This window comes from Crinia signifera, chromosome 2, assembly GCF_055691185.1.
Source record: "Crinia signifera chromosome 2, ASM5569118v1, whole genome shotgun sequence".
Taxonomy (NCBI): domain Eukaryota; kingdom Metazoa; phylum Chordata; class Amphibia; order Anura; family Myobatrachidae; genus Crinia; species Crinia signifera.
In genome coordinates this window covers 392,882,405-392,895,986 of record NC_139218.1, presented here as the reverse complement: position 1 = coordinate 392,895,986, position 13,582 = coordinate 392,882,405, and positions in this window count along the sequence as shown.

Here is a 13,582-nt window from a genome sequence, read left to right as displayed (position 1 = left end):
TTCCAACTCCCCCATTTTGAAACTTACTATGTAGCCATTCTGCTAAACAGAATTTACGAATGGGCCAACCCTAAAACAACAAGACAATGGGTGGCCATAGAAAACTCATTTTATAGGACTCCCCTGGGGACTGTGCCATGGCTGCCTCGCATACCCAAGATCACACACCCGACTATAGGCCCAACCCTTGAAATATGGAAACGAAACAGAGGTAAGAAATACATTTCATCAGTATACTCCCCTATGACACCACTGTTTGATAACCCAAAGTTCTTACCAGGAGACTCCAAAATAGCTTTCAAGTCATGGTATGAGGCAGGCATCTCGAGAATAGGCCAACTATACAATTCTTCGGGTGTGTTGCCATTCCCAGAGGTTCAATCCAAATGGCTCCTCCCCAATAAGGAAATTTGGAGATACCTCCAAGTCAAACACTTCCTCCAGTCTAAGGAAATGAAGGAGGCAGGTTCTAGAGACCTAACGCCCTTTGAACAACTAGTTTGTTCACAGAACATGTCATCGCATATTACAGCACACATATACAAATACTTAATTGAAAATCAATTTTCCACCCTACCAAAATTTACCACAGACTGGGAGAATGACCTGAACCTGACAATTAGCGGGTCACAGTGGACTTCCATTTTTGAGAAGTCATGGAGCAGCTCCACTAACACACTCACTTTAGAAACCCACTTCAAAGTTATTTCCCGTTGGTACCGCTGCCCATCCGTGCTTTCCAAGATGTTTCCGGGGGTCTCGGCAACTTGTTGGAGATGTGGTTCTGATCTTGGCTCCCCATTACACATTTGGTGGACATGCCCGACATTACGACCCTTCTGGAACAATGTGATCGAGATCACAAAAGAAATACTGGGTCCAGAGATTCCAGACAGTCCAGAATTCTGGCTACTCAACCTACACCCCTCCCCCCTATCAAAATATAAAAAATCTGTACTGAAATATCTCAATAGCGCAGCGAAGGCAGTCATACCAGTCCATTGGAGATCCACCTCCCCTCCATCCCTCTTAAACTGGTTCCAAAGAATAGAGCTTTACAGATCGATGGATGACATTATAATGTCCTCCCCAGACAAATTCCAAACATATTCCATGATCTGGCTCCCTTGGCTAGAATTCTGTGAGACAGACAAATACAAAAGTATTGTTAACAAGCCTCAACCCCCGTCTTGAGCCCAAGCACACAAATAGGAAACAGCGCAATCCCTGCCAGACGCTTTAGCTGGTTCCCACACCCAACTTCTTCCCCTTCCCCTTGCTCTCTCTTTCTTTCTTTCCCCCCTTCTCCTTCCTTCATAATATATTACTGAGACATATTTTCTGTTAAAACTGCACACAGCAAGTTCATGCTTAAAATGTTTATTGGGAATTATATTCAAATGTAATGCTTTCCCTCAAGTCACATTCCTGATTTATACTTGACTATAATACTTTCTTTTTTTGTGACAGATAAGATTGTTTAAGTATGAGCCTTTCAAAAAAGAAAAGAAAATGTTCCCATTGTTGTAACCTTTCATTTGTATTCTAACTCAAATAAAAATTTAACATGCAAAAAAAAAAAGAAATAAATTTGTTTACTTTACCAAAAATGTGTGGTTTCATGAGTACATGTCGAATACACATGTGTATTGCTAGTATTAATATTCAGTCATGTCCATTGTTAGCAGTTTTAAAGTGTGTGACAAGTACAGCATATGTGGGGGATTAGTACGGTTTCCTTGAAGCAGCAATGGTTTCAATTAAAGCACTGACAAGCGTCCTATTAGTGAGTAATGAGTAAAGGAGTCTATTCTATTGGGTTCAGGTGTTAATGCTTGTAGTCATTAGGCGTACGTTCGCCTACCGCATGAACGAGTGGTGTCCGCAAAGCAATAGTACACTTGTGGACACCGCACATTTCTTCCCTTTTTGATCGCGTACATTCGGAGTGGTATCCGAATGTACGCCCCCCAACATAAGTGTACTCCCCCGTGTCCGCCCATGTTTCCGCCCCGTTTTGCCCACTTTGAAACTACGCCCATGTGTCATTCCGCATGACGCCCATAATACGCCCATATTTCCCGACTGATTGCGGGGAACAGTTTTGTACGGGATTTGGCCGAACAGGTACGGAGTCAAGGCGTGGCACATGCGCGTTGCGTTCTCCACGCATGCGCAGACGCCGAAAAGACGCGATCCGAAAGTATGCGGTAAAGTCCGCGTCAATCAGAATAAGGGCCCAGGTGACAGCCAGCCACAGAACCTGTGTAATTAATATGTGTCCCGGATTAAAGGGATGAGTTGGTAACCCTAAGACCCGCAGACCCCGTGGTGGCAGGAAGGCTCTGAGTAAGTGTGGGCGCAGGGGCTACCGCTGCACCACTGCCGCCTGCAGATCTACTTGCCTACGATCCCGGCTCTCCTGCTAGGCTGCTACTAATGAACGTAATCAAGCTCGGCCTCCAGTACTGCAAATCCCGCAAATTGTGGGTCTACGAGGAGGGGGCGGGGCTAAATGCCATGATTTGCATCTTTAGAACCACCCCCTCTCCTGTAAAGCCGCGAATCGTGGGAAATTAACGCTGCCACAGGGGAGATGGAGGGGGGTGCCGGTATCCGGGAGGGTTGCCCACCTTTCCAGAGGGGGCGGGAGGGGAACCTGATGGCAAACCTGCAATATGCCCATTTCATAGAGAGATCCGGCCTTGATCAGTCTGACTCAGAGATACATAAAAATGGGTAAATCTGCTGCACAAGCACCATAAGCTAGAACCTGCTATTTGCCTCCGTGTATAGGGTGTATCCGACCGGTCCAAGCACCATCCCCATTCATTTAACCCAGATGCAACCCCATACCTCCCAACTTGTGTCCGGATGAGCGCCCGAAAAGGGGGCGGGGCGTATGCAAATGAGGGTGCAGCTTATGCTAATTAGCCGCGACCTCATTTTCATACGAGAATAGACGCTGTGCGCATGCGCACAGCGTCTATTCTACTAGATTGGGGGGTCTCCCAACTGCCACCCCCCGCAGCGGGACAATGCCTGCCGCGGGTGGGACGTCGGGACAGGACCCGAAAATCGGGACTGTCCCGACGGAATCGGGACAGTTGGGAGGTATGCAACCCCAATGTAAGAGTACATTCATTACATAGGTGTTGTGGTCACATAACTAAGTACGTTCATTAGATACTACCTTAGGTATATCATTAAGCTTTTGTGTAACGCAGGTAGGATGTATGATGTCACCCTATGACCCACACTGCAAAGCAAATTACCAGGTCAAGCATTAATTCAATTCATTCAAGCAGTAATTTACCTTTTAACGTGGGTCCGTTTCTAGTGTCCTGTCATTGAGGATCGCATTGCAATACGCAATCCTATCGGCGGGATGTATGTCCCTGACGTCCGTCTCACGGATGTAGCCAGTGCTCGAAATGTGCAGTGTCCAGCTTCAATCCCCCCCCCCCCCCACTCACACAATGAAGGAAGCTGTCTTGTGCGTCCCCAAAATCCATCCAGTCGGCTGTGCCACTCATCTCCTCTCCTCCTACCCCCCAAATCACATGGGGCTGGGTCCAAACTTGGAGCTGTCTGGGCCACCAGGCTGCCGGGCCGTGTGGGCAGTATGGCCCCCAAAATCCATCTGGCGGCTGTGTCCGCCAGCCACTCCTCTCTCCTGCCGGCTGTGTCTGGCACAAATGGTAAGTGTCTGTGTCAGCTTCATCGTCAGCATCTGTCTGTGTGTCAGCATCAGTGTGTCAGCATCAGTGTGTCAGTATGTGTCTTGGTTAGTGTGCCAGTGTGTCAACATCTGTGTGTTAGCGTCTGTCTGTGTCAGTATCTGTCTATGGGTCGGCATTAGTCAAGGTCTGCCTGTGTCCTTGTTTGTGAGTTAGTGTCTGTGTGTCAGCATCTGTCTCTGTGTCAGCATCTGTCAGTGTGTCAGCGTCTGTCTGTGTTGGTGTGTCAGCGTCAGCATTGGTATATTTTTGTGTCACTCCCTCTGTCCCTGCTGTCATTCTCTCTTTCTCTGTCGCTGCTGTCACTCTCTCTGTCCCTATGTCCCTGCTGTAACTCTACCTGTTTCTGCTGTCACTCTCTCTTTCCATGAATGTTGTCTCATTCTGTGTTGCATAATGTGATATTTGTCTCTTTCCTGTCAAAATGTGTGATTTGGCAGCCCTGCTGTGCACTTACCTGTCTGCACGGATGTCACACACTTCAGCTCTTGCTGGCCTTGTGCATGTATCCCAGCATGTTCATGGCCTTTCCTGCCTCTACAGCCATTACAGGCCAATACTGGGGGCAGCCATGACACTGTCTGAATCAGCTGACAACTCTGGACCCAATGACCTCACAATCTCCGGTCATCTAATACACCTTTGAGACATACGCAAAAATCCTGGGATTTTTCACGTGCACGCGCATAATCCCGGGACTAGCGTATGTCTGAAAACCTATTCCCGGGTCCTGCGCACCTGCAATTGACCCAGGATATTTAAAAACCCCAGATTGTACTGGGTTTAAAATCCCAGGTGTTATGTCTGAAAGGGTTATCAGTGTCATAGCCAATCACCTGTCAGCCAGGAGTATAAGCAGGGCAGCCGAGAGGAATGCCGGGCCCCGGTAAAATGTTGGGGGCGTGGCCTAAGTGTGGAAGGTGTGGGTGCCTCCCGCACTTAGGCCACGCCCCCAAAATGTTTAGAGGAGGGTGAAAGAAAACTCTAAAAGCTGTAATCTCAGACGCAGCACACACCTACAGCATGTGCTGTGCTGACAATAGGCTCAGCATGACCTCTCACGCTGAGCCTGCCGTCAGCACAGCACATGCTGTAGGTGTGTGCTGCTGTTGCTAGCCGGGAGGGATGGAGGGGGAAGGGAGGGGTCGGACCAGGGCCCCTGTGGGGCCCCTCCAGCAAGCCTGGGCCCGGGTAATTAGTACCCGCTCCCCCCCCCTCTCGGCTGCCTTGAGTATAAGTCTACCCTCCAGTACTGGGGAAATGGCAAGTGCTTGGTTGTACATCCCGTGTATGCAGTCTGCTAGCTGCTCCTGGTATCTCACCTCTAGCACCGCCTGGCTTCACGGCTATCCTGTGTAGCTGCACCACTGCTCTCATAGGTTCTACCCCGGTGTTTCCAGGTAGCTGCTCTACACTGCTGTCTGCTCATCGGTTAATCCCGGCTCCTGCACCTGCCGTCATCTGCTCATCCGGTAGCCTACACTGGTGTCTGTTAATCGGTACATCCTGGTAACCTGCATCGCTGTCTGCCCTCCAGTACCTGCACCTGCTCTTCTCTGCCCATCGGTACATCCTGGTAACCTGCATTGTGGTCTGCACTCCAGTACCTGCACCTGCTCTTCTCTGCCCATCGGTACATCCTATTGACCTGCATTGTGGTCTGCACTCCAGTACCTGCACCTGCTCTTCTCTGCTCATCGGTACATCCTGGTAACCTGCATTGTGGTCTGCACTCCAGTACCTGCACCTGCTCTTCTCTGCCCATTGGTACATCCTGGTAACCTGCATTGTGGTCTGCACTCCAGTACCTGCACCTGCTCTTCTCTGCTCATCGGTACATCCTGGTAACCTGCATTGCTGTCTGCACTCCAGTACCTGCGCTGGCTCTTCTCTGCTCATCGGTACATCCTGGTAACCTGCATTGCTGTCTGCACTCCAGTACCTGCACCTGCTCTTCTCTGCTCATCGGTACATCCTGGTAACCTGCATCGCTGTCTGCCCTCCAGTACCTGCACCTGCTCTTCTCTGCTCATCAGTACATCCTGGTAACCTGCATTGCTGTCTGCCCTCGAGTACCTGCACCGGCTCTTCTCTGCCCATCGGTACATCCTGGTAACCTGCATTGGGGTCTGCACTCCAGTACCTGCACCGGCTCTTCTCTGCCCATCGGTACATCCTGGTAACCTGCATCGCTGTCTGCCCTCCAGTAACTGCACCTGCTCTTCTCTGCCCATCGGTACATCCTGGTAACCTGCATTGCTGTCGGCACTCCAGTACCTGCACCTGCTCTTCTCTGCTCATCAGTACATCCTGGTAACCTGCATTGCTGTCTGCCCTCCAGTACCTGCACCTGCTCTTCTCTGCTCATCGGTACATCCTGGTAACCTGCATCGCTGTCTGCACTCCAGTACCTGCATCTGCTCTTCTCTGCTCATCGGTACATCCTGGTAACCTGCATTGCTGTCTGCCCTCCAGTACCTGCACCGGCTCTTCTCTGCCCATCGGTACATCCTGGTAACCTGCATTGGGGTCTGCACTCCAGTACCTGCACCGGCTCTTCTCTGCCCATCGGTACATCCTGGTAACCTGCATCGCTGTCTGTACTCCAGTACCTGCACCTGCTCTTCTCTGCCCATTGGTACATCCTGGTAACCTGCATTGCTGTCTGTACTCCAGTACCTGCACCGGTTCTTCTCTGCTCATCGGTACATCCTGGTAACCTGCATTGCTGTCGGCAATCCAGTACCTGCACCGGCTCTTCTCTGCCCATCGGTACATCCTGGTAACCTGCATTGCTGTCTGCACTCCAGTACCTGCACCGGCTCTTCTCTGCCCATCGGTACATCCTGGTAACTGCATCGCTGTCTGCCCGCCAGTACCTGCACCGGCTCTTCTCTGCCCATCAGTACATCCTGGTAACCTGCATTGCTGTCTGCCCTCCAGTACCTGCACCTGCTCTTCTCTGCTCATCGGTACATCCTGGTAACCTGCATCGCTGTCTGCCCGCCAGTACCTGCACCTGCTCTTCTCTGCTCATCGGTACATCCTGGTAACCTGCATCGCTGTCTGTACTCCAGTACCTGCACCTGCTCTTCTCTGCTCATCAGTATATCCTGGTAACCTGCATTGCTGTCTGCCCTCCAGTACCTGCACCTGCTCTTCTCTGCCCATTGGTACATCCTGGTAACCTGCATTGTGGTCTGCACTCCAGTACCTGCACCGGCTCTTCTCTGCCCATCGGTACATCCTGGTAACCTGCATTGCTGTCTGCACTCCAGTACCTGCACCGGCTCTTCTCTGCCCATCGGTACATCCTGGTAACCTGCATTGCTGTCGGCACTCCAGTACCTGCACCTGCTCTTCTCTGCTCATTGGTACATCCTGGTAACCTGCATTGCTGTCTGCACTCCAGTACCTGCACCTGCTCTTCTCTGCTCATCGGTACATCCTGGTAACCTGCATTGCTGTCTGCCCGCCAGTACCTGCACCTGCTCTTCTCTGCTCATCGGTACATCCTGGTAACCTGCATTGCTGTCTGCACTCCAGTACCTGCACCTGCTCTTCTCTGCTCATCGGTACATCCTGGTAACCTGCATTGCTGTCTGCACTCCAGTACCTGCACCTGCTCTTCTCTGCTCATCGGTACATCCTGGTAACCTGCATTGCTGTCTGCACTCCAGTACCTGCACCTGCTCTTCTCTGCTCATCGGTACATCCTGGTAACCTGCATTGCTGTCGGCACTCCAGTACCTGCACCTGCTCTTCTCTGCTCATCGGTACATCCTGGTAACCTGCATTGCTGTCTGCACTCCAGTACCTGCACCTGCTCTTCTCTGCTCATCGGTACATCCTGGTAACCTGCATTGCTGTCTGCACTCCAGTACCTGCACCTGCTCTTCTCTGCTCATCGGTACATCCTGGTAACCTGCATTGCTGTCTGCACTCCAGTACCTGCACCTGCTCTTCTCTGCTCATTGGTACATCCTGGTAACCTGCATTGCTGTCGGCAATCCAGTACCTGCACCGGCTCTTCTCTGCCCATCGGTACATCCTGGTAACCTGCATTGCTGTCTGCACTCCAGTACCTGCATTAGCTCTTCTCTGCCCATCGGTACATCCTGGTAACCTGCATTGCTGTCTGCACTCTAGTACCTGCACCTGCTCTTCTCTGCTCATTGTACATCCTGGTAACCTGCATTGTGGTCTGCACTTCGGTTCAATCCCGGTACCTGCACCTTTTTTGCTCTGCTCATCTGTACATCCTGGTAACCTGCATTGTTGTCTGCACTCCAGTTCAATCCCGGTACCTGCTCCTGCTGTGCTTGCCCATTGGATCACCGCTTACCAGTGCCTGTCATATCCTGCTCCACACACTGTCCTGCAACCTTCCAGCTCACCACTAGCCTACACTGAAGATACTCCTAATCCTGCCTGCAACCGTCCAGCTCGCCGCTAGTCTACACTGAAGGTACTCCTATCGTGCCTGCAACCTTCCAGCTCACCACTAGTCTACACTGAAGGTACTCCTATCCTGCCTGTAACCTTCCAGCTCACCACTATTCTACACTGAAGGTATTCCTATCCTGCCTGCAACCTTCCAGCTCACCACTAGTCTACACTGAAGGTACTCCTAATCCTGCCTGCAACCTTCCAGTTCACCATTAGTCTACACTGAAGGTACTCCTAATCCTGCCTGCAACCTTCCAGCTCACCATTAGTCCACACTGAAGGTACTCCTAATCCTGCCTGCAACCTCCCAGCACACCACTAGTCTACACTGAAGATACTCCTAATCCTGCCTGCAACCGTCCAGCTCACCGCTAGTCTACACTGAAGGTACTCCTATCGTGCCTGCAACCTTCCAGCTCACCACTAGTCTACACTGAAGGTACTCCTATCCTTCCTGTAACCTTCCAGCTCACCACTATTCTACACTGAAGGTATTCCTATCCTGCCTGCAACCTTCCAGCTCACCACTAGTCTACACTGAAGGTACTCCTAATCCTGCTTGCAACCTTCCAGTTCACCATTAGTCTACACTGAAGGTACTCCTAATCCTGCCTGCAACCTTCCAGCTCACCATTAGTCCACACTGAAGGTACTCCTAATCCTGCCTGCAACCTTCCAGCTCACCCCTAGTCTACACTGAAGGTACTCCTAATCCTGCCTGCAACCTTCCAGCTCACCACTAGTCTACACAGAAGGTACTCCTAATCCGGCCTGCAACCTTCCAGCTCACCACTAGTCTACACTGAAGGTACTCCTAACCCTGCCTGCAACCTTCCAGCTCACAACTAGACTACACTGAAGGTACTTCTATCCTGCCTGCAACCTTCCAGCTCACCACTAGCCTACACTGAAGGTACTCCTATCCTGCCTGCAACCTTCCAGCTTACCACTAGACTACACTGAAGGTACTCCTATCCTGCCTGCAACCTTCCAGCTCATCACTAGTCTACACTGAAGGTACTCCTATCCTGCCTGCAACCTTCCAGCTCATCACTAGTCTACACTGAAGGTACTCCTATCCTGCCTGCAACCTTCCAGCTCACCCCTAGTCCACACTGAAGGTACTCCTTATCCTGCCTGCAACCTTCCAGCTCACCCCTAGTCCACACTGAAGGTACTCCTATCCTGCCTGCAACCTTCCAGCTCACCACTAGTCTACACTGAAGGTACTCCTATCCTGCCTGCAACCTTCCAGCTCATCACTAGTCTACACTGAAGGTACTCCTATCCTGCCTGCAACCTTCCAGCTCACCCCTAGTCTACACTGAAGGTACTCCTAATCCTGCCTGCAACCTTCCAGCTCACCACTAGTCTACACAGAAGGTACTCCTAATCCGGCCTGCAACCTTCCAGCTCACCACTAGTCTACACTGAAGGTACTCCTAACCCTGCCTGCAACCTTCCAGCTCACCACTAGACTACACTGAAGGTACTTCTATCCTGCCTGCAACCTTCCAGCTCACCACTAGCCTACACTGAAGGTACTCCTATCCTGCCTGCAACCTTCCAGCTCACCACTAGACTACACTGAAGGTACTCCTAATCCTGCCTGCAACCTTCCAGCTCACCACTAGTCCACACTGAAGGTACTCCTTATCCTGCCTGCAACCTTCCAGCTCACCACTAGACTACACTGAAGGTACTTCTATCCTGCCTGCAACCTTCCAGCTCACCACTAGCCTACACTGAAGGTACTCCTATCCTGCCTGCAACCTTCCAGCTCACCACTAGACTACACTGAAGGTACTCCTATCCTGCCTGCAACCTTCCAGCTCACCACTAGACTACACTGAAGGTACTCCTATCCTGCCTGCAACCTTCCAGCTCATCACTAGTCTACACTGAAGGTACTCCTATCCTGCCTGCAACCTTCCAGCTCACCCCTAGTCCACACTGAAGGTACTCCTATCCTGCCTGCAACCTTCCAGCTCATCACTAGTCTACACTGAAGGTACTCCTATCCTGCCTGCAACCTTCCAGCTCACCCCTAGTCTACACTGAAGGTACTCCTAATCCTGCCTGCAACCTTCCAGCTCACCACTAGACTACACTGAAGGTACTTCTATCCTGCCTGCAACCTTCCAGCTCACCACTAGCCTACACTGAAGGTACTCCTATCCTGCCTGCAACCTTCCAGCTCACCACTAGACTACACTGAAGGTACTCCTAATCCTGCCTGCAACCTTCCAGCTCACCACTAGTCCACACTGAAGGTACTCCTTATCCTGCCTGCAACCTTCCAGCTCACCACTAGACTACACTGAAGGTACTTCTATCCTGCCTGCAACCTTCCAGCTCACCACTAGCCTACACTGAAGGTACTCCTATCCTGCCTGCAACCTTCCAGCTCACCACTAGACTACACTGAAGGTACTCCTATCCTGCCTGCAACCATCCAGCTCACCACTAGACTACACTGAAGGTACTCCTATCCTGCCTGCAACCTTCCAGCTCATCACTAGTCTACACTGAAGGTACTCCTATCCTGCCTGCAACCTTCCAGCTCACCACTAGTCTACACTGAAGGTACTCCTATCCTGCCTGCAACCTTCCAGCTCACCCCTAGTCTACACTGAAGGTACTCCTTATCCTGCCTGCAACCTTCCAGCTCACCACTAGACTACACTGAAGGTACTTCTATCCTGCCTGCAACCTTCCAGCTCACCACTAGCCTACACTGAAGGTACTCCTATCCTGCCTGCAACCTTCCAGCTCATCACTAGTCTACACTGAAGGTACTCCTATCCTGCCTGCAACCTTCCAGCTCACCCCTAGTCTACACTGAAGGTACTCCTAATCCTGCCTGCAACCTTCCAGCTCACCACTAGTCTACACAGAAGGTACTCCTAATCCGGCCTGCAACCTTCCAGCTCACCACTAGTCTACACTGAAGGTACTCCTAACCCTGCCTGCAACCTTCCAGCTCACCACTAGACTACACTGAAGGTACTTCTATCCTGCCTGCAACCTTCCAGCTCACCACTAGCCTACACTGAAGGTACTCCTATCCTGCCTGCAACCTTCCAGCTCACCACTAGACTACACTGAAGGTACTCCTAATCCTGCCTGCAACCTTCCAGCTCACCACTAGTCCACACTGAAGGTACTCCTAATCCTGCCTGCAACCTTCCAGCTCACCACTAGTCCACACTGAAGGTACTCCTTATCCTGCCTGCAACCTTCCAGCTCACCACTAGACTACACTGAAGGTACTTCTATCCTGCCTGCAACCTTCCAGCTCACCACTAGTCTACACAGAAGGTACTCCTAATCCGGCCTGCAACCTTCCAGCTCACCACTAGTCTACACTGAAGGTACTCCTAACCCTGCCTGCAACCTTCCAGCTCACCACTAGACTACACTGAAGGTACTTCTATCCTGCCTGCAACCTTCCAGCTCACCACTAGCCTACACTGAAGGTACTCCTATCCTGCCTGCAACCTTCCAGCTCACCACTAGACTACACTGAAGGTACTCCTAATCCTGCCTGCAACCTTCCAGCTCACCACTAGTCCACACTGAAGGTACTCCTATCCTGCCTGCAACCTTCCAGCTCACCACTAGACTACACTGAAGGTACTCCTATCCCGCCTGCAACCTTCCAGCTCACCCCTAGTCTACACTGAAGGTACTCCTAATCCTGCCTGCAACCTTCCAGCTCACCACTAGACTACACTGAAGGTACTTCTATCCTGCCTGCAACCTTCCAGCTCACCACTAGCCTACACTGAAGGTACTCCTATCCTGCCTGCAACCTTCCAGCTCACCACTAGACTACACTGAAGGTACTCCTATCCTGCCTGCAACCTTCCAGCTCACCACTAGTCTACACTGAAGGTACTCCTATCCTGCCTGCAACCTTCCAGCTCACCCCTAGTCCACACTGAAGGTACTCCTATCCTGCCTGCAACCTTCCAGTTTATAATTACAGCCTCCACTTTTCCATACCCCTACTTAAAAATGTCCATTTCGACCACTGGGTGTAGCACAATCTATTTCTGCTATATGGCATAGGGCCATAAAAGCATACCTCCCAACTTTGTAGCTGCAGAAATGGGGGCGCAGTTTATGTAAATGAGGGGCGAGGCTTATGCAAATGAGCCGCGTCCCCGTTTTCGACCGGGAATAGACGCTGTGCGCATGCGCACAGCGTCTATTCTGTTAAATTGGGGGGGCTCCCAACTGCCCCCCCCCGCAGCGGGACACCTCCGGCCGCGGGTGGGACAGCGGGACAGGACCCGGTAATCGGGACTGTCCCGCTGAAATCGTGAGTGTTGGGAGGTATGTAAAAGCGCACAGCATCTCAGTGCAAGGAGAGAGGCGGGGGCTGCCCAGCTGCTAGGGGAGCAGTTTCATGTGATCGTAGTTTCAGGGCTTGTGTATGGGCGCTCCAAATAGTGATTTCCACACTTCTGTGATTAAGTCTCAATCAAGAAAGATTAAGGACCAATCAAAGATACGCATCTATAATATATATAAAGGGCTAACGGATTCAGTATTGAATCCCGGCGGTCGGGATCCCGGCGTTCAGAATCCCGACGCCGGAATCCCGGCAGCCGAAATGCCGACAAGGGGGGGACGTGGATCGCCCCCCCTTGCGGGCTCGCTGCGCTCGCCACGCAGCGGGCCCGGTGCCTCGCTACGCTCGGCACGCTAATTTATTCTCCCTCCAGGGGTGTCGTGGACACCCCAGGAGGGAGAATGTGTCGGCATTTCGGCGTTCGGGATTCCGGCGTCGGGATTCTGAACGCCGGGATCCCGACCGCCGGGATTTTAACTGCATCCCAGGGCTAACTACTGCTCACCTCTTTGAGGTGAAGTACCGGCACTGATCATTAGCGGCCAATCAACAAACCAAATTGCTCATTTGTGTGCTAAAAGATGTCATAAAATGAAAGCTATTTTGCAGGGACACTGATCTGTTTAGTATTTGCTGGATATGGAGGGAGGGAGCTGTGATGTGAAGACAGAGATTGGAGGTTTGTGGGCTTCCAACTATCACAGCTCAAACATGGCAGAAGCCGTCATGTCGATAGGCTTTTAACTAATGAGTACCTATAACCAATATCCTAATCATCCTTAGCTACGGTCCCCGAATAATACGTACACACAATGGCCATTATTCTGGTTTACTCGCAAAGGCAAATTCCTTCAGAAATGGTCAAAACCATGTGCACTGCAGGGGGGCAGATGTAACATGTGCTGAAAGATATAGATTTGGGTGAGTTATTTTGTTTCTGTGCAGGGTAAATAAAGGGTAAATACTGATAGATCTTGCGAGTAAACCAGAATAAGGGGACCAACATATCAAAAATAAAGGAGGTTACTGTATG